Source organism: Poromitra crassiceps (assembly GCF_964638095.1).
Source record: "Poromitra crassiceps genome assembly, chromosome: 5".
Lineage (NCBI taxonomy): Eukaryota > Metazoa > Chordata > Actinopteri > Beryciformes > Melamphaidae > Poromitra > Poromitra crassiceps.
The window spans coordinates 108,758-121,453 of record NC_139642.1 but is presented as its reverse complement, the minus strand read 5'-3'; the positions used below and the strand labels follow the sequence as shown (position 1 = coordinate 121,453).

The 12,696-nt window shown below is 44.3% G+C and overlaps 1 pseudogene across 1 annotated transcript in view; it reads right to left on the bottom strand.

Annotated features, from left to right (window-relative positions):
* Positions 1-12,696, bottom strand: part of LOC310777399 (intermembrane lipid transfer protein VPS13C-like) — a 109,993-nt pseudogene that overhangs the window by 74,840 nt on the left and 22,457 nt on the right. Inside the window, exons 16-23 of the transcript in view lie at positions 11,743-12,010; positions 10,730-10,890; positions 6,332-6,453; positions 4,980-5,281; positions 4,129-4,518; positions 1,931-2,035; positions 553-723; positions 177-302 (exon numbers count right to left, since the gene is read on the bottom strand). The product of the transcript in view is annotated as an intermembrane lipid transfer protein VPS13C-like (transcript). The remainder of the gene's footprint in view (positions 1-176; positions 303-552; positions 724-1,930; positions 2,036-4,128; positions 4,519-4,979; positions 5,282-6,331; positions 6,454-10,729; positions 10,891-11,742; positions 12,011-12,696) is intronic.

Here is a 12,696-nt window from a genome sequence, read left to right as displayed (position 1 = left end):
ACTTTGACGTCGACACCACTAGTCTCTGCCTCGGTATGTCTCAGATCTGAACGGGGCCAGGTCTCAGATTTCTAATAATAGACGGGTCCATTACAGGTTCGGGCACAAATTCCCCAGGTCCATTAGGGTCCGGGTCCGTGATTTTGGACCCGTGAAGACCTCTACTGCAGACTGACCTGGTCCATGCCCAGTAGGGTGCCGTTGTCCTGCTTGTTGAAGAAGAAGGACTTTGAGGAAGATTCAGACCCGACGACTCGAACACAGAGGCGGCCCCCCACGCTCTCCGGCCACAGAGGCAGACACTGAAACACACAACAGACAACAACTGACCGTTGGAAACACACACTGCAACACACAGACAACAACTGACCGTTGGAAACACACTGCAACACACAAGACAACAACTGACAACAATTTTCCTCATTTTCGGACCCAGACCGCCTGCGGGGCGGGCCAACCCGCGGGACGGGCCAACCCGCGGGACCCAGCGGGTTCTGGGGAGGCCGCGCGCATCACTAGCGGAGAAGTAAAGGCAGCGTCCGGCTCACTGACCTCAGTGGAGGCGATGTAGTGCCACCTGGTGGCGGAGGCGTGATCTCCATCTCCCTCCTGCAGCTCGCCCACCTCCAGCTCGTATGAGGACTTGTTGACCAGCGTGAAGAACGGACTCAGGGTCACGATACGGGTCAGGTTAAAGCTGCTCATCTGGATACTCACCCCCACCTGCACGCACACACACACACACACACGCACACATGCACACGCACGTATGCACACACACACACACACACACACACACACACACACACACACACACACACACACACACACACACACACACACACACACACACACACACACACACACACACAGAAGTCTGATCTAAATAGTTTTCTCTCCTGTGTTTATGACTTAAAGGATAAGTTCACCCAAAAATGAAGATCAAGTCATTGCCTACTTACCCCCATGCTGATGAAAGGGTGGGTTTAAGTTGACTTGAACAGATGTGATTTACACCCTGTTTTAGCTGAAATCTTCACTGTAGCCACGGATGTGTGTGTGTGTGTGTGTGTGTATGTGGGGGGGGGGGGGGGGGGGGGGTGCTACAATGAAGATTTCAGCTAACAACATGGTGTAAATTACATATTTTCAAATCAACTTGGCATCTCAGGGCTTGTGGAGACTTGGATTAAGCCAAAGTGAGGAGTATATGGAGCCCTTTTTTGAAAATTTTAAGTTGGTCACCATCAACTTAAATTGTTTAGGTCACAGGATGCTGCGACAGTGTTTTGCTGTGAAACTCCACAAATATTTTGAGGACTAAAAACCCTGTCCTTCACTGTCCTATCAGCATGGGGCTGAGTAGATAATAGATAATTATTTGTGGGCGATCTTATGCTTTAAGAACAGGTGACAAACGTTTTGCCAGGATAACCTTTCTAAGTTCCTATTTTTTTCCATCTGTGTAACATATGTAGAATTAAATAGTGTTAAAATATATTGACATTTAGATTGACTAAAGGAGGTCCAACTACAAAAATACACAGATGGGGGGAATACTTGTATTCCTATAATTTGTATATTCCCATTTGGTCTTGCTACCAGTTCAGTTTGGGAATAACAGACCAGTTTGCTTAACAGTCTGCCTCATACTGCTCATGACACAGACATTAACACACTGTCTCTCTGTCAGACAGACAGACAGACAGAGAGACAGACAGACAGACAGACAGACAGACAGACAGACAGACAGACAGACAGACAGACAGCCAGAGAGACAGACAGACAGAGAGACAGACAGACAGACAGAGAGACAGACAGACAGACAGACAGAGAGACAGACAGACAGACAGAGAGACAGACAGACAGACAGACAGACAGACAGACAGACAGACAGACAGCACCCTGAGAGGAGTGTATGAGATGTTACCAGGTAGTCCATGGTGGTGGAGGGACAGCGCACACAGCCGTAACTGCCCACCGTGTCCAGAGAGAAGCCGTCTGACCAGGAGGAGGTGGAGACACACAGCTGCACCTGCACCAGAGGAGGAGAGACACAATGTTAACACACTGTTAGCACACAGCTGTTAGCACACAGCTGTTAGCATACAGGTTTATTTGCATACAGTAATCTAGTTTCCCTTTGGTTTGTCTTTGATGGTTTTGCTTTAAGTTTGGTTGATTGTCTGTTTGTTTGGTTGATTGCATGTTTACAGGTATTTATATGTTTATGAGTGCATATTGGGGGTTTTTAATAATAAAAGATAAAAAGAACATCCTGCTGTTAACTCATTGAGTGCCATGGACGAACATGTTCGTCATTTCAAATAGTAACGTAGAGTGCCAAGGACGAACATGTTCGTCAATTGCGTTTTTTGACGGTGGGGCGTCGATCAAAGCCTTCTGCCTCTCCTGTACAAATATTATAGCTATTGGAGGTCTATAACCTATTTTACAGAACCCTTAGGTGGCGACAGTGCTCTCCAGGTTAACAGAAAGGCAGAGAAAAACAGAGAATAAGTCGTTGGGGAAACGGAAATCGCATCGCATCCGTATGCATCGATATGCATGAAGCGTTTTAACGTTAGATGTGCCTACAGCAGCCAATCTGCTCCCACAATTGAGCTCCTCCATGTCCGCTGCGACAGCCCATTCGCATAATCAGCCGTGGAGTTGTTATTATTCTCAACTGGAAGCATAGGAGCCGGTGACAAACACACGCGGAAAAAGCTGGATGGGGGGGTGGGGGGGGGTGGCACGCAGAGCAGCACACAACACGCAGACAGACCCAGGCAGCAGGACAGGGTTGGCAAACGCAAGCCAGAATATCCGATGCCCACCAGCAGCAAATCAAGACCAGCAAGGAGCTGCAACCAGCAGCGCACGCAGGGGCCAGCGCTGCTGGTTGCAGCTAAAAATATTATTCTGCCAAACAAAATTCCCTGGCCTTCACTGTTTTATTGAAGGAAATTATTTTTGAGGTGTGACTACATCAGAAAATTAGCTTCAGAGTCAGTGATGTGTTTGAAATGTTTAATTTCACAAAAGGGCCATTATCTCAGCTTCTAGAAAAAAACTGCTCTTTTTTGTTAAATCAAGCTATCTTCTCCGGCTGATAACTAAAGAACGGAAAATGATATCAATAAACCTGTTTTTGCTGATGATAGAAAAGAGTCTCATCGTTCTTTTTGCGTGTTCATTGTTTACATAGTAATATCACACAATATTCTGTGGGCCTCGAGAAATCACTGAAAAAAGCTCTGAAACTCTGGCACTGGGAGCGTCCGTTCTCCAAAAGTGGCTGGCACTCAATGAGTTAACACAATGTTTTTTTGTGTGCATTTTTCTATCAGAATGATCGCCTGCATTAACTGCTGTAACCACTTGGCAAATAAATACAACGCAGAAACATCTCTTGCTTTATAATGTCATTGTTTTGCACTTTTTTCTGCTGCAGCAATGTGGGAATGAAAGCCTTTCTGCATTCATCTCAGTATGTGGCCACGCCACACCACGCCACGCCACGCCACACTACGCCACGCTACGCCACGCCACACCACGCCACACCACGCCACACCACGCCACGCCACACCACACCACACCACACCACGCCACACCACACCACACCACGGCACACGCCGCATTGATGCAGTCATTCCTGCAAAAGGAGTATTGAGTGTATTTTTTGATTTTCATGAGATAAGCCATAATCATCCAAATTTAAACCAAAAAAGGCTTGACATATTTAACTTTATGTGTAATGAATCTAGAATATATGAAAGTTTCACTTTTTGAATTAAATCATGAAAAAAAAAAAACCTTTCAATGATTTTATTTTTTAGATGCACCTGTACTCTGGTCTCCCTTCAAGCTGTGTCAGATCGTTGAAATGACTTATGATTGGTATCGTGTCATTATCCTAACCTCTTCCAAGGAATTTTCCTATTGACTTTCATCTGTGTTTTTTGGAGTCCAGTACTGATCTTGTTTTTTTTCTTGCTTCCCAGGAATCCTGATTTCCTGCCTGACAGCCCGCACCACATTTTGTTAATAAATCCTTTGGGTTTGTTCAACCACCAACAAGTGTCTGCATTTTGACTTCCACCTGGGTCATGCGAACAGGCCTACCTTGCTCTTGCTGAACAGGGCCTTCTTCCTGAAGGAGAAGAGCACCACATCTCGGTAGTCTGCGGGGTGTTTGACGGACAGCTCGTCGGCGCGGTACTGCAGCACGCGCGACGTCTTGTTGATGATCCAGTACGGGCTGAAGACCGACAGCAGCAGGCGGCCGTGCGCTCTCGTCACGTGCACGCTCACGTCGGCCGTCAGCCGGGGGTCCGAGTCGCAGGTGAAGGAGACGGGGAAGAACTCGGGCAGGTCCGGGTCCAGGCGCACATGGCCGTGCCAGTCACGGCCCTGGTACTGAGACGGCACCAACTCCATCATCTCTCCAGAGATACGAGCGTTCAGGATGTCAGAGGAGCTGCCCTCCTGCAGCTCATAGAACTCTGCTGAACCCTGGGGAGGTGATTATAAAAACACCTTAGATTTACACATCAGAGTCAATTAGAATAGTTTCAATTAGCTCACTACGGAAGCCCAGAGAGGCAAGTTGTTGTTGTTGTTGTTGTTATTTACTGTATACATATACAAACAATTACAAAAAATACAATATAATCATCATTGAATGTGAAGGAGAATTGCCTAAAAACCCTCCAGGGACTTAAGTGTGGCATTCTCCAGGTAGCATATTATTATAGTAAATAATAAGTGAGAAAACAAAAATAATCTAGGAAATTCTGAGCTTAATATTAATATTAAGTATTAAATAAGTATTACAAAGGCCACGATTAACCTGGCAAAAAAAGAAATTTAGAAAAATGATCCTGGCAAAAACCTTTCCCCACCTGTTCTCAACTCATAAACACAGGAGAGAAAACTATTCAGATCAGACTTAGCAGCATGTGTGGTGAGCGTACCTCCAGCAGGTAGCGCAGCGTGTAGGGCAGCAGGTTGCGCAGCGTGGCCACAGGGTGCAGGTGGATGATGTAGGCGGGGTCCCAGTCCTCCTCTCCGGCGCTGGTGATGTGCTGCAGGCTGTCGGGCTGCGCCAGCGTGTTGAGGCTCAGAGGCAGGAAGCTGCTGTCTGTGGCCGGGCAGCTAGCGCAGCACAGAGCGCACCTCAGAGCTGCGGTGCACCTGCTCCTTCCACGACACGCAGGTGGAGGAGGCTCCGTATAGCCCCTCCAGATGGCCTGCCGGGCGCACAAACAGCTGGGCCCTGGGGAGGGGAGGGTGTAGGCAGAGGTCACACATACTGAATAAAATCAATCAATCAATACTCACTAACGGCTGCCTGCAGGGCTGCAAGGCTAAAGCCCATGGTACACCAATCAAATGTCCTACAACGGAAAATGTCTCCAAACAAGGACAGACAGCCATGGCACACCAAACAAACATCTGTGTTTCTTTCATGTGCCATGGACTTAAAACTGTCTGAAGCAGGCAGAAAACATTTCTGTCTACTGGACACAAAAGTTGAGGATTTACGGTCTGCTTTACAGTTTCACCTGGAAACAAATACATATACATATACATATACATATACAGATCCTTTCCAAAAAAAAATATATATCATGAAAAGTTATTTTTTTTCCATAATTCCTTTCAAAAAGTGAAACTTTCATAGATTATAGATTCATTACACACACAGTGAAATATTTCTAGCCTTTATTTGTTTCATTTTTCATAATTTTGGCCTACAGCTCCAGAAAAACCCCCCAAACAGTATTTCAAGAAATTAGAATAGTGTGAAGAAAATCAGCAGTTACTTCTCAGTTATGACTGAGTCCAGCCTCAGTCCACTCCCTCTGAATCTCTGCAAATTTTTGAATCGTCTTTGCTTGACAAACTGCTGAAGCCCACGTTCATCCATGGTATTTCCATGATATTGTAATTTTTTGGAAAGGATCTGTATATATATATATATATATATATATATATATATATATATATATATATATATATATATATATATATATATACACATACATTTTCAAATTCTGACAAACATCTGTCATGGATCTGCACAGTATAACACAAGGTCATTCTGAACAATGAAATTCTTAGGACAAGGCAAGCAACAACTACATGTGGTTACTACAACTGCTGTTTCATGTGGGTTTATGGTCCAGCGCAAGCTATGACTGGAATCTGGAACGGAACGTATTTTGGCGACGTCCGTCCGATATCCGATGTGTGAATTACATCAGTATCGGCATCCAAAACCGATATCCCGAAATATCCCATCACTAATCTGGATTGTATATACCTGTAGGTTTCCAAGGCGACGTGGAACTCTTTCTCGGTCTCGGCGACTCCGAGCGTCAGCAGGCTGCTGGAGGACGGACAGTACTTCAGGATGGAGAAGGGCACCGAGAAATGATTCTTTATCTGAAAGCAGAGGCAGAGGTCTCAGCAGAATTATTACCATTATCTTCCTTTCTATTTTCAAGGTTCTCAATGCATTCCAGAGAACTGAGTACATCACATTGACCAGTGGCGGCTGGTGAGCTTGGGAACAGGGGAGGACGGCAGTGCGGCGCCCGAAGGGCGCCGCCCCTTTTCGGCGGCGACCAAAGGTCGCCGGCGAAAAAAATTTGGGTGTTTTTTTTTTCTCTTTTGCAGTTTGAAGACAGATTTAAAGGAATATCTCATTTTAAATTAGCATTAGGATTACTCCACTTTCATTTTTTTATATATATTTTATTTGCAGTTTTAACAACATACAAAACAAACTCTCATCCAGAGACTGACGGAAAGTGAGTGAGCAGTCAGGGTTCAGTGTCTGAGTCAAAGACAAGTCAGTGGAATACATAGCTGGTGAAAGAATCAAACCTGTGATCTTTCTGCTACGGGATTGACAATCTAACACCACTAAGCCTGATGTCTTTACTATAGGCCTGGGAGAACAATATTGGTGCTTTCAGAAAATATTTTTTACACAATGAGATTTTTGATCAATAATCATCAGTAATGTGGAAAAAATGACTAAGTGGGTAAAAGCAAATAATAGAACAGTCAGAAAATTACATCACAATTGTACATCACTTTACTACTGTAATAATGCAGCTTTTAAACCCAGGAAAAGACAACACTTCTGCCGTTATATCATGGTATTATGATATCCAAAATCTAAGCTCAGACACATTTATAGAATATCTCTCATACCAGACCATATTCAGCTTGGTCTCTTTCTGCTGACCGCAGATCATGGTTGTTTTTTTCATAGTTATCTGTGGAGTTGGTCGCCCTGCAGTCTTGATCCTCAACTTTGTTGCATGATCCAAACTGTAGAAAGGCTGTGACAACACAAAATCCACAAGGTTTTCTTCGCCATCCCACTCTCTGTGTCTGCGTCCATGCCTCTCCTTCAAAGAAACAAGATCAATAGAAATGATTAGGCTACAGACTGCTTTACCATCTACACTGTAACAGGCCACTTAACGACACTAGTGCTTCCACACATCAATGTGGTTTACTGTATAATAAAGTTTTGGTTTGAAAATGTCATAAATGTAAAGCCTTATTAATCCTGTGAAATAAACTCCTTGTTAAATAGAGCTGATGTCATCATTACTTAATAATTTGTTTTTAAAAAATGTAATCAATAATTGGGGTTAATAATGCATGGCACACATATGGGATCCGGGGGCTCTCGTTCTGATGGCAAACAATTTGGGAGCTTTGACTCACCTGAGCAGCTGCCATGTTGTGCAGCCCATCTTGTCCTGTGTGAGCAGAGTGGTCTATGCGCTCCCCGGCCGCGACCTGATGCTGCCTCACCCCCTCAATAGCAGCAGCACTCTCCTTCAAGGAAACCAGATCAATAGAAATGATTAGGCTACAGACCGCTTTACCATCTACACTGTAACAGGCAACATCAAACTTAATTTCAGTTTAATTCAATCACACAATCCTAAAACTTGGGTGCTGGCTTGACAGATTCCTCAACTGCAATAACTTTTATGGCAGAAGATGTAGCCCAGGCCAGTGTTTATTGAACTTGCTCATGTTAAGGAGCCCTAAACTACAGTAACACAAATTACACCACGCACCCCCATATAGATAAGATTTTGTTCCAGGGTCCCCCATCTGATAAGAGTTTTGCTAGATGTTTTATCAGACATTATATGAAACCCATGACCAAAATAGTCGTACATTCTGTGATTGTGTTACTTATGGATGGAATTATAGTGAAAATAGATTAATCCCCCCTTTTTGCTGGGTAACCCACTTTGAAAACCACTAGCTTAGACTACAACTGTTGCAAGAAGGTGAATTTTCACACATTTTCAATGCAGATTGAGGACAAATAAGATGGATGTCCTCTGGTGCATTTTAACGTTAGGTGCACCCAGGAGAAAGAGAGTTGAAGTGGGAATAATTTCTGGCTGAGCAATGTTTGCACCTCAAAATAAAGTAAGATATTAAGGCTACAGTTAGTCGGTCAGTAAAAGGTTTGATGGATGAACAAATCAATCAAAAACACTTCACTATGTCCAACATAGGCTACAAGTTTTGTTTCATTCCATTGAATTTGGCAGCGCGGAACGAAACATGGTGGAACAACATGCAATTAAACATGCAAATTGCATGTTTCGTTGCGTTTCGCCATTGTATTAGGAAATGGCGGGCTATTCAGCATAAAACAATATAATAGCGCTGCTTGGTGGACGCCGAATTTAGTAGAAGACCTGGATAACTCAAATTTAATTGACTTACCGGTACTTGCATATCCAATGCTGTCACAGCTGTCTGTAGTCGGTGCGCCGTGCAGCCGATGAGGTTGCAGCAGTATCCCAGTGTTTGCGACCTCGGGAGCCTCCGTGTACCCCGCTGCAGTCTCTAAACTTGTTGCAGAAAATCGCGTTCGGGCGCTCATGCAACGGCTTGTGAGCTAACTTACTGTTTGATAATAAAAAACAGGGAAAGGGGAAAGTATAGGTGCTACTACTGTCTGTAAATCTATCTATGAATGTGTCAGGTTGTCAGCGTGGTCATCATTTCCTAGTTCCTACTGACAACGGAGCTAGATTCAACCAGAGCTCTGGATTCAACAAGATTTTCAGACGTAGGCTATTCAGCATTGGACAATACAGAATGTCAATCAATGTCAAGCAATCTATCAATCAAACAACAACCAATTAGGGTTTCACCTGGTTTCACGGGCTAAGGGAGAGCTCCCCTCCTCCTCAATCTGATTCGTTGGAAAACACATCACTCCACTGTTTTCTGTGAATTGCAAGTCTTTTTCAACCAATCTTATTTTTTCATTAGATAAATTACCAAATAAATCAAGCTCACAGGGCGGGTGTTTTTTTAATCCCCTCCCCCATGCTGGGACCAGGGCCAGAGTGACTCTTCTGCATGGAGCTATATAATGAATGAAAAAATGAGCGTCTGCACATAAGAAAAAACACATTTGATTGATATTTTATTATAAAAAAAAATATGAAAAATGAAAAATATAAAAATAAAAATAAAAAATATATTTTTTTAATATATTTTTTTTTTATATAAAATCCCCAATCTAATAGAGGAGGACCATCCTCCTATGCCTCACTGGAAAAACCTCCTCTGACATTGACCTGAGAAAGTATATCAAACTATAACTAAACAGCGAACATGAATGACTGAAGTGTTACAAATTGAACTAAAGGGTATACCTCTGCCGTGGCCTGTTATGCCCCCTTGTGGCTAGTGGGTGTGGAAAGTTTATGACTTCTAAGTTGGCACATAACCAACCTTTCTGCCAAGTTTCGTGCAAATCTGTTCAGAACTGTTCCACAATTGTGGATGATTTTTTACAGTGGTGTGAAAAGTCCTTTCTTAAACTTAATGTGTCAAAAACAAAAGAAATGTCAATCGACTTTCGCAGACAGGCTCCCGTCCCCCCATCACCTACCCTTATAAATGGGAAACAGGTAGAAGTGGTCAGCCAGTACAAATATCTGGGGACAATTCTGGATGACAAACTGAGTTTTGAGCCTAATGTGAAGGCAATTCTAAAGAAAAGCCATCAGCGCTTGTTCTTTTTAAGGAAGCTAAGAAGTTTTAACGTAGACAAGTCACTTTTGAAAATGTTCTACTCTTCTTGTATTGAGTCAGTCCTCACCTTTGCATTTATTTCTTGGTTTGGGAACATAAACTTGACAAACAAGAACATGCTAAAGAAAATTGTCAGGATGAGCTCCAAAATCACAGGCTGTAACTTGAATGACCTCTGTCTTCTATATAAGAAGAGGGTTCTTAAGAAGGCTCAGGGTGTCCTGCGTGACCCACAGCACCCTCTTTACCCTGAGTTTTCCCTCCTTCCTTCTGGGCGCAGGTATAGGATGCCCCGCTGTTGCAGGAACAGATACAGCCATTCTTTTGTTCCTGAGGCTATTCGCTGTCTGAACTGTTGAATTGAATAGTAGCCTACTTCATGCCCCCTTTTGTTTTAATTTACATGGTTTCGTGTCCTTTTAAATGTACTATGTTTTAAGACATCCCTATTTTTTACTGTTTCATGTCTGTATGTTTTTAAATTACTTTTTTTTATGCTGCACATGAATTGCCCCAAGGGGGATAAATAAAGATTCTCTACTACTACTACCTTTTGGATGACATTGGGTTTGATGCCCCTGTGGCCTTTAAAGGTTAAAGTGAAGCAGACTGAACCGACCTGCAGCGGCGAGCGGACGGTGATGACCTTGTTCCCCTGGATGGCGTCGACCTGGAGCACCACGGACACGGCCTGCTGCAGCTGCGCCCCGCGCACGTTATACAGCCGCCGGCCCGGCTTGTCCAGAGCGATGTTACAGATCTCACTGTAACCTGAAGGAACTACGGGGAGGACACAACATATTTTACCTGTTTAAATAAAGGTAAAGGTAAAAAAAATAAAAATGTATTCACATATAAAGATGTATTTATAGAGGGAGGCACACGCAGACTCCCACCTCGGCCTCCTTCACTTCCTCAACAAAATGGATCACCGGATTTGATTTATCTCTCGCCTCTCAAGGCTTCCATAATAGAGCAGCGCAAGGATGACTATTTTTGTAGACCAACCACAGAAGTCATGTACTTCCTGGTTCCGTCGTCGGGAAGTAAGTCAATATGATTTATATCACATTTATATAGTAATATGACAACCACAGAAGTCATAGTCAAGTTAAGTAAATGATGAAACTGCGGCCAGATAACCTTCACAAACTTATAGACTTATATGATTTTGAAGCGTTTTCTGAAAATCCATTACCACATGTTTTCCCTACCATTATGAGGCTCAGGCACAGCACCAAATCAGTTTTGGGCAGCACCAGTAAGCCGAATGAATGTCAAATCAATGTTGGTCCCCAGTGGCGGTCAGCAGGGCACAGGTTTGTCTTTTTGGGTGTTGTTTATTTATTAGCTGCTGTGGCTTTTCCACATGTTTGTACACAGATATGGTCATATAATAATGGTCCAAAAAGTAGCCACCAAGCAGCCCCTGACGACACAGCACCTAAGCCCTCCAAAAAGCCAGGGAAAACCCTGCATCTACTGAAAGAAGTATACATGGCACTATATGTGGCGTACAAAATCCAAGTCCAGACACATCATCAGACGGGCTAGAACATGAAAAGCACTATATGCGTGTCGTGTATAAAATGAGAAGGTGTATGTGAGTCTGGAGCCGACTGACTGACTGACCGATGGTGAGGTTGAAGAGGCAGCTCTCCTGGCGCTGCAGGGTGGACAGTTTGCCCCGGGACGACGAGGCGGACGCTGAGTGCTCCAGGTCCATGCTCTGGCCCACCGCCACCTCGTGCAGCTTCCCCCGCGCCGCCGCCGCATCCACCAGACGCAGGTTGGCGCCGTGCTGCACGATAAGCGGGATCCCCAGGGCGTTCCAGATGGTGAACGGGGCTTTCTCCTTCACAGAGTAGTCGAAGGTGGAGGCCGTTCCTTCAGAGAACGCCTGGGCAAAAACAAGAATGTGTCTGTCCGGCTCCTCTCTAACTCCACAGTGATCCAGCATACAGCCAGCTCATACATCTTTGAAATGTGTTCTAAACGTGTTTATCATTTTTCCAACCCAGTTTAGATGAAATGCACAGACTTCTCAGTAGGAACGGCTATCTTAGCTGTTGGCACAAATGTGTTGCTGTTTCTAGCGGCCGGAAAATCGGTTATTGCAGCTTGCAGTTATTTGCAGCTTATCCCTCTCTACCTGAGCATTGTGGGTCAGTGTTGAGGTTGAGGCTTACTTTGGAGGATGGTGAAGACACCGAGGATGAGGCTTACCTTGGAGGTTGGTGAAGACACTGAGGATGAGGCTTACCTTGGAGAGGTTGGCGAATACATTGAGGTAGAGTCTTACCTTGGAGAGGTTGGTGAAGACCTTGAGGAGGAGTCTTACCTTGGAGAGGTTGGTGAAGACCTTGAGGAGGAGTCTTACCTTGGAGAGTTTGGTGAAGATGTTGAGGTAGAGTCTTACTTTGGAGAGGTTGGTAAAGACTTTGAGGTAGTCTTACCTTGGAGAGGTTGGTGAAGACTTTGAGGTGGAGCCTTACCTTAGAGAGGTTGGTGAAGACATTGAGGTAGAGTCTTACCATGGAGGTTGGTGAAGACGTTCAGGTAGGGCCTTACCCTGGAGCTGGAGGT